This window comes from Tursiops truncatus, chromosome 10, assembly GCF_011762595.2.
Source record: "Tursiops truncatus isolate mTurTru1 chromosome 10, mTurTru1.mat.Y, whole genome shotgun sequence".
In the NCBI taxonomy this organism is placed as follows: domain Eukaryota; kingdom Metazoa; phylum Chordata; class Mammalia; order Artiodactyla; family Delphinidae; genus Tursiops; species Tursiops truncatus.
In genome coordinates, this window is record NC_047043.1 from 6872811 (window position 1) to 6882090 (window position 9280).

The 9280-nt window shown below is 37.2% G+C and overlaps 1 long non-coding RNA gene across 1 annotated transcript; it reads left to right on the top strand.

Annotated features, from left to right (window-relative positions):
* Nucleotides 1–2496: 2496 nt before the first annotated feature.
* On the top strand, nucleotides 2497–8829 carry LOC141279629 (uncharacterized). The gene is made up of 3 exons (XR_012334211.1): nucleotides 2497–2578; nucleotides 3652–3724; nucleotides 8736–8829. It is a non-coding gene; the product is annotated as an uncharacterized lncRNA (long non-coding RNA).
* The last annotated feature ends 451 nt before the right edge of the window (nucleotides 8830–9280 follow it).

A 9280-nucleotide genomic window follows, 5' to 3' on the forward strand; every position in this document is an offset into this window, starting at 1 on the left:
CAGATCTACGTGAGGTGTTATCTACCATGATCAGATGCTGTGATGAGCAGAACAAATAGGACTCAGATGTCACAAAGCTTAGAGTCTAATGAGCGGAACCATCTCCGTAATGCCAAAGCATCTCCATTCTGAGTCTTGAGACTTGGATACCTGTGAATTTCCACAGCGCTCTTGCACCCTCCTTAGCAAAGCATGCCCATCCTCTCTCTCTTTGGTGCCAAGCATTCTCCAGGCAGCTTCAGCGAAAAATAAGTCATTCAGTTCTTCACCTCTAATACTACACCAGCTCATTTGTGTCCACAGAGCTGAAATCCACATTGTATATTAACAGGAAAAGAAAGATACTGAAGAGGGAGTGCTTGTTTATGTGTCAGGAATCTATTATATACACTCCCACATACCCAGTAAAAACAAAATTGCCCCTTTGATGAGTACTCAGAATATCCAGAGAAAGGAGATTTCAGAATATTTGTATATTTTTTTATTTTTTGGCAATACTCAATCGAAACAGTTTTCTTAATGTCTTCCCTGTGTTTCAGGAAAATGGAAGTGTAATCATTATCCTATAAATAATTTCTTCATGTAGTAAAACTGAAGATTAAAGCTTACTTTTTTTTCAAATTTAACAATTCCTATTTAAATGGTTCTTCCACACACTCATGATCACAGAACATTTTTTCACTATAGATATATATGCTAAGAAAAAGCTTCTCAGTGTAGACACCTAAAACAAATTATCTTTGAAAGAATCCCTGAGCCAAGGAGAACAACACTGTTCCCCGGAGTCTGTATTCCAATGGCATTTATCCGTTGAGTCCTAAACCTTTACACACTTTCGTTGCTTCTCTGAAGTCACCTAATACATCTTCTCACCTGGGCAGAGTAGACGTGAGTCCTGTATTCTGCTCTGGGACTGAATGACTTAGTGAGTAGACAGAGGACTGCCTCATAGGTCTCCATGAATCCAAAGGCTAGTCTATTTTCAGAACACTGTGAAATGCTTCCAATGTTAACCAGAATTGGAAAACACATAATAAGTAAAAGTTATTTGGATATTTTGGTATATTATTCATATCTTTGTTTACTTTGTTGTCTGTCTTTGTTTTTTGTTTATTCAGATCTCTCCTATGTTTATTTTCTGGTCCCCATGGGATTCACTGTCCATCTCCATGGGGACTAGAGTTCCACATGCCTTTTGGACTCTAAACTGAATTCCATGGGGACATTTAAAGTGTGAAAAGCAAACCTTGGTCACTTTACCTTGAGAAGCATAAATGGCTTTAGGAAGAGGAACAAAGAACATCGTTCTATTTTGAGGAAATGGGGAGTAGAAAAATAAATAAGACAGGAGAGAAGTCCCTGAAAAAATTAATTATGTTTAACTTCTAGAAGGAAATGCTCTTCATTTAGTTTAGTCATTCTTTTTTTTTTTTTAAGAAGCATTCTGTCCTCCTCGGGGCAGCCCGCAGAACCAGAGGGGCTGGAGAGGTTGGGCAGGGGGCCTGTCTGCTTCATTGGATGCACTCTACTTCTAGAAGGTTCTCTGCTATATATATATATACTTTGAAGATGTTGGGGGTAGGAGTTTATTAATTAATTTATTTATTTTTGCTGTGTTGCGCCTTCGTTTCTGTGCGAGGGCTTTCTCTAGTTGTGGCAAGCGGGGGCCACTCTTCATCGCGGTGCGCGGACCTCTCACTATCGTGGCCTCTCTTGTTGCGGAGCACAGGCTCCAGACGCGCAGGCTCAGTAGTTGTGGCTCACGGGCCTCGTTGCTCCGCGGCATGTGGGATCCTCCCAGACCAGGGCTCGAACCCGTGTCCCCTGCATTAGCAGGCAGATTCTCAACCACTGTGCCACCAGGGAAGCCCAGTTTAGTCATTCTTATGGTAAGATTAGACTACTGGCTAACCTCACGCTTGAGTGGCCTTATGTACACAAGACGTTGCACATATTCTGCTCCTTGACGGGTGCATTTCTCAGCATCATGCAAATTGAATATTGGGTATCCCCAGAAATCAGGATTTCTCCCTTAAAGGACAGCAGTTTTGATGTGTAAAGCTGGGAAAGTTCTGGTGAGATTGATGGTTCAGCTCAGAACTTTGACATTTGGATTAAAGCAGTACAGAAATGAATCTTGTATTTGACATTTAAAAGGGAGGCTTTTCTACTGCCTGTAGTTTCCTAAATCATACCTAAAGGAACTGCCATGACAGAACAGCTTGAGAAATCACTTTCCATTTGTTTCTATATTTTCCCACATTATGGCCAATGAATTGAGACTCAGACTCATTACATACTTGGTGTCACAGCAACATACAAACCAGTGAAGCAGTTCATGAATACTAACGATTGTTCCCTTTTTTAATAGATATAATAGCAAACTTTGATTTGCCAACACATCCACTTGGGATCTTTAAGAAAGCATAACATTTGAAATGGCTTTCTTCCTTCTTATTGACTATGTGTACATCTTTGGTTCTTTTTGAGAAATAGGGCAAGTAGTAGATAGGCATGAACTGCTACAATTCGAATGTTGAAAAAAGAGAATATCAATGAGTCTAATGGAATGTTTCAGGTAAATAAAACATTTAGAGTCTTTACTCTGAAATGAAGCAGTGTATCAGCTTGATAGTTATATTTATAAATCCCCACAAGTTCAAGATAAATTAATACTTAAGTCCAACATTTTTATTAAATTTAGTAAGATAATTTTCTCAAAATTTTAGAATGGCAAATTATGAAATTATTTTCTACAGAAAGTTATAGGTACTTGAAAGGACAAAATATGCTTTCAAATGCCATAGATTTGACTTTTCAACAGTGATGAATAGATTGGAGAATATTAAAGTGCAATAATTTATCTCTGATTAGGTTATTGAAGAAGATTCTTGCTGTACTTACAAATGCTTCAACTTGTATCTCTTCTTCCATGAAGTCATAATTACAATGTCATTAGTAAAATTGTCAGTATAATATGATATTCTTTACCAAAGACTATTAAAACAATATTATAGAATATATGGGTGTGTATATCACTTAAAGAATCTAAAATAAATGATTGCGTTTTCTGAACCTAAAACTATTGATTTGAAAAACATACTTGAAACTGGAACTGTACCTGAGAAGATTGATTGTTTAACATAGCTTTAAGGCAACTAGATGAAAATAAATGGATAAAAATATATTCACCTCGTAGCTTTCTCTTGGGTTCATCTCTGTTTTATGAATTGAAACCTCCTTGCCACCTCCTTCAATATACGCAGCAGCTCCCCATTCCACACAATTTTCCCTGTGTCCTCATGTCATGCCTAAATTATTCATTCACCTCATGAATAGAAAGAAAACCTCTTGTCCTAAAGCACTTCTGATTTTTAAAAAATAAAACGTTTTTTTCCTAAATAAATATCTTTGGGTTTTTTACGTTAGGGTAGTGAAGCTCTTGGACATACATTGTGATTGTACTGCTTTACATCTTATTTAACTTATTCATATTTTTGCACATTGTTACCTCCCTAAGACATGTAACTGTCTTCTATAGAAAAGAGAATACATTTATTGAAGTATTTATTATATGATCAGTATGTACTAGTCATTATGTTAGGTGCTGTATATTCAGAGAAGAAAAATGACACAATCCCTTTTCCACAGAGCTCACAGAAGTCTACGTGAGGAAGCAGGCAAAGGAACCATCCTGGAAAGAGGGGCAGGTGCTGGAAGAAAGGTAAGCACGGTGTGCTACGAGGGCACAGAGCAGAGTGGCCAACTCTGACTGGAGATGAGTGAAAGATCCATGGAGGAGAGCAGATATAAACTGATTTTGAAGGATGAGTAGGAAGTGGGGTGTTTGGAAATGCTGGTCAAGGGAAGGAAAATTTCAGAACTGCAGTGCTATCCGGCATGTCCTTGTATCCCTGCAAGGAGAAGAAATTGAAAGGCAGTGAAAGGAATTGATGTTGAATATATAGGCAGGGCTCAGATCATAAAAGATCACGCACGCTAAGCTAAGGTTTAGGGATTCCTAAAAAAAAGAAAAAGAGAAAAAGAAAGAAAGGAACAAGGCAACTATTTAAAGGTTCTAAGTAGCAAAATCAAAAGGAAAAATCATTTTAGATCAAACATCCTAGAAGTGTGGAGAAGGATTAGAGAAAGACTGTGATGGGAAAGAATTGTCAGGAGGTTTTTGCGTAATCCGGTGGCCATGGGGATGCTGAAGGAGGACAGGTTGGAGAGATATTGGGAAGATTGAATCCACATAAGTTTATCACAGATATAATCTGGATTTTAAGGGAGAATAAATCAAGATAGATGCCTGCTAGTTCTCTTCTTTGTATATCTCAAAGGATATTTATGCTGTTCAATGACAGGAGAAAAGAATTTGATGGCAGAGCACAGGGTAAGCGTGGAGATCACTTTAGCTCTCCCATGTTGAAATTGTGCTAAGACCTTCACATGGAGAGATCCAGGAAGTTGAATGTATGGGCTTGGGGCTCAGAAGAAAGACTTAGAGGCTTAGAATTGAGCGGCACTATTTTAACCTATAGAAAAAATAAGATTTCCAAGGGAAAATGTGTGGTGAAAAGATAAGAAGCCTGAGTATAGAAATCCGTGGAACATATATTTGTAAGGTGATGATGAAAGACCCTGTAAGTGGCTAGAAATAAAAGAATAACCAGAAGAAAACTCTTGTCAGAAAAAACAAGGGAGACAAGCATATTCTGGTCCTATCTCTTGCAAGTCCCAGAAAATAGCTGCGTGTGTTAAAGATACATTAATTAAGTTGTATATGTAATGTGAATATACAGTTAAATATGTAATAAAATATATAAATTACATTATTTGAATAAATACGTGACATGGAAATCAAACAAAATTTACTTTATAGGAGAAACAGAGTACCCTCCATATCACTGATTGCCCATCACACATGGACCCTAGATTCTACTGAACTTTAGCTTTGCAGTTTGATAAAGCCTTTTTGCTTGTATTTCATTATTGGGAGATCTCATAAGCAAGCCTCTGTTTCATGGCTCCACAATAAAAGATGTGCATTTATTTAATCATGCTCCCATCTTTGGGGAAAAAAAAATCTATCAATGTTTGCTGAAATTTTGAAAAAGGAAGTACCAAAGGAGCCTTAGCTTTGTTATGGTCACATTCTACTTATCTCAAATTATCGTTTTTCCCTTGTTCTGTGTCCTTGTCTTTTAATTATTCCAGAGGCATTATTTTCTAAGGAAAAGAGAGGTCCAAAAATACTAGGCATGGATATTTGCACTTAAGCCTTCATTTTACTATTCAGGAGAAAAAGCAGAGGTGTCAACTAGTAAACTATTGTTTTCTGGTGAACTTTTGTGAAGACTTCACATTTCTTTACTACCATCCTCATTTGCACCCACAATTGCAACTTCAATGAGCTCATTAAATGCATACGTAAACCCCTCCTCTTAGGAAAGTCATTGGTCACAAATTAATAACAGCATCAGGAGAGGGTGTGGAGAAAATGGAACCCTCATACACTGTTGGTGGGAATGTAAATTGATACAGCCACTATGGAGAACAGTATGGAGGTTCCTTAAAAAACTAAAAATAGAACTACCATATGACCCAGCAATCCCAGTACTGGGCATCTACCCTGAGAAAACCATAATTCAAAAAGAATCATGTACCACAACGTTCATTGCAGTTCTATTTACAATAGCCAGGACCTGGAAGCAACCTAAGTGTCCATCAACAGATGAATGGATAAAGAAGATGTGGCACATATATACAATGGAATATTACTCAGCCATAAAAAGAAACAAAATTGAGTTATTTGTAGTGAGGTGGATAGACCTAGAGTCTGTCATACAAAGTGAAGTAAGTCAGAAAGAGAAAAACAAATACCATATGCTAACACATATATATGGAATCTAAGGAAAAAAAAAATGGTCATGAAGAACCTAGGGGCAAGACGGGCATAAAGACACAGACCTAGTAGAGAATGGACTTGAGGACACAGGGATGGGGAAGGGTAAGCTGGGACGAAGTGAGAGAGTAGCATGGACATATATACACTACCAAACGTAAAAGCCGCATAGCACAGGGGGATCAGCTCGGTGCTTTGTGACCAGCTAGAAGGGTGGGAGGGAGGGAGACGCAAGAGGGAAGAGATATGGGATATATATATATGTATAACTGATTCACTTTGTTATAAAGCAGAAAGTAACACACCATTATAAAGCAATTATACTCCAATAAAAATGTTTTAAAAAACCCCAAAACAAATTAATACCAGCATCAATAAGCTAGTATAAAATTGAAATAAAAATGATTAACTTATATCTTTCTAAAATAGAATAAAGAGGAATGAAATTACTAAATGATGAGATACTGTGACACATTGAAATATACTGTAAAAATGACTGAACTGTCATTTGTCTTAGGAATTTCATGCGTCTAAGTAATTTTGTATTTAATGGGCATCTTTCCTCTCCACGTTTTTTTTTTTTTATATACTTAAACAAAAATATAACTGTTAGCACCTTAACAGCATTTCTCCCTTAGTCCACGGGTATGTATTTCATTGACTCAAGGAAGTAACAAGAGGCTTGTTCACATGTTAAAGTGCCCTGGGATCATTAACATTCATCTTGTCAACCACCAGAGATGGGCACTTGGTTAAATGATTCTAAATACATAGGATCCAGAAGTGCAATAGTGCAGAGGTAGCAGAATACCTCTTTAAAGATTGTAGGATCTGATGACTATATTGTTAATGGTGGTTTGAGCTCATAGAATGAGAAGCACATCAGTATTTCAACACATATAATCCCTGAATACTATCCACTGTCTGCATAATTTTCTGTTTATTATCTCCTCCTCATAAACTTCTAAATTTAGGAAATATGTCTTCTGTGCCCAACATTTCTGCTCAGATAAAGGAAAAAGAAGAAACCCTAATAAATAGTATAATTTCATAAAGCTCTTGGACATTTGCACAGAGCCTACTAGTAAAAGAAAAAAGGGGAAAGAGGAACGCTGCCTCTCTAAAAGCATCTCTGAAATACAACACAAAAGTCTCGGTTGATCTTTGGATAGAAAAGTAACCTGAGTAACGTGACTAAAATATCTGCAAACAGAACGCTGTTGTTACATGTTCTCCTAGGTACACAGTAAAAGCAGGACTACTGGAAGCACACATTAAAAAAATAAAAAGTAGCCACAACCACCTTTTTAGAAATAGCTGCTCTTGCCTTATTTTTATTTTATCATGATTCTCAAACTGTGGGATTAAACTATGGGAAATCACGTAGAGGAACTTCTGAATGCATTAAAGAGAATATAACCATAAAATCTAGTCCAGTTTATTATAAATTCTATTTTTAAAACCTTAATGGACCCATTAATGTGTACTAGAATTCCTTAGGTCATTATCTTGCCTCAACTTTCCTCTCACCACTTTGTTTCATCTTTCACTGGGGTCCTCATCACATGAGCCCCATTATTAATTAACCTTCTTTCCTTTCAATTGCTAAATTCATCCTATACTATTTGAACATTCAAACACTAAAGTTCAGAAAATAAATGATCAATTTATTAAGAAAATAGTTCTGCTTCCAATTTCAGATAAATTCTGTTAATTTTTGAAATAGAGGAAATGCAAATTTATCCATTCCTTTGCAATTCTTCATTGTTTAGGCTATTATGGAAATCTTTAGAATGTCATTTTTCTTTTTTTGAAACCACTTTTTAAAAAATATCTGTTTATTTATTTGGTTGTACCAGGTCTTAGTTGTGGCATATGGGCTCCTTAATTGCAGCATATGAACTCTTAATTGCGGCATACATGTGGGATCTAGTTCCACGACCAGGGATTGAACCCGGGCCCCCTGCATTGGGAGTGCAGAGTCTTACCCACTGTGCCACCAGGGAAGTCCTGAATGTCATTTTTTTTAAAGTGTTGTTTAATGCATAAACAAGTATATAACTTTAGAAAATCAGCCACCAGCCTGACACAGATATTTCTATCTCTCCAAATTGCCTTCTTGTTCTCATTCTCATTTCATTCATAACTACAAATCTATATGCTGGTTTCTAACCTCAAATTTTATCCTAATTTTTCTGTGTTGCTACATAGGCTTCTAAACTACTCATTATTGCAAGGTGGGATCTCTGGAAGCAGACCCTGAGAGTTTGCAGTGTTAGATGTTTATTAGGGATGAACGTCTGTAAAGTTCAGGGGAAGGAAGCAGCCTTGCACACAAGAAAAGCTCAACAGTGAAGGAGTCATGACATGTCTGCCAACTGGGCAGGAAGAGCTAGAGTGAGTATTGACTGGCAGAGTGCCCCATATTGGGCCAAAATGGCTCAGCCATTCTACCTCTGTCCTGCTTAGTCACAGGACTTGGGCTCCTCAGGAAGGGCAGCTTTTTGAAGCTGAGGCAGACCGTGAAGGAGCAGTCAGTAGGCACTGCCTGCTGCCCGCGCTCCCTACACACGGGCCATGCATCTGCACGTCTACCTCACTCCTTATCTTTTGATGGCCAGTGACAAAAACCAAAGTCAAATTAGCCAAAATTCATCCTCCAGCTTCCAAGTTCTAGTCAATGTCAAATATCACCTGTCTTTGTTTGTAAGAGGTTAAGTGCATTATCTTATGATTGACCCTTTATTTCATAAAATAGAGTGAAGATGTTTAATTGCCATAAAGTATTACCACCATTTATAAAGTCATTTTTCTTTCTTTCCTAAAGATTTCTAGTCAATGGAAAATCCTTTCAACTGACCTCTCCTCTTCTAGAAGAAATTATGCATGGGAATTTATTTTTTACAAGCTTTCATTGACACCTCAAATCAGTATCTGAGATGTGCTCTATGCTAGAGAAGCTTGTGCTTCAAGCTTTGTCTTGGCTAGATAAAGAATTTAAAGGTATGGACCAATTTTTGAATAAGGATGAAAATTCTTTTTTTATGTGCAGTTACGAAAACATGCCTTTGAAACATCTTGCCAAAGGCATTTTTGTCTTCTGGTTGTTATAGGAAAACATGGTCATCCCAAAGGGGTAAAAGAAACCGAACTGTGTTCGACCTTAATCAGATTCACAATCATGTCCTAATGTAATTTGTCCTAATCCATTTTAGAGAGAGACAACCATTTATGATTCCCAGAGACGTGGGAATAAACGTGGCTTTATGGAAGTCCCCTGGGTCTTCTATATACTATATTTACCAGTTCATAAAAAAAGCTAATTGCATTTCTGAAAGGAAGGCTTTATGGATGAAAAGTATATTCTAATGC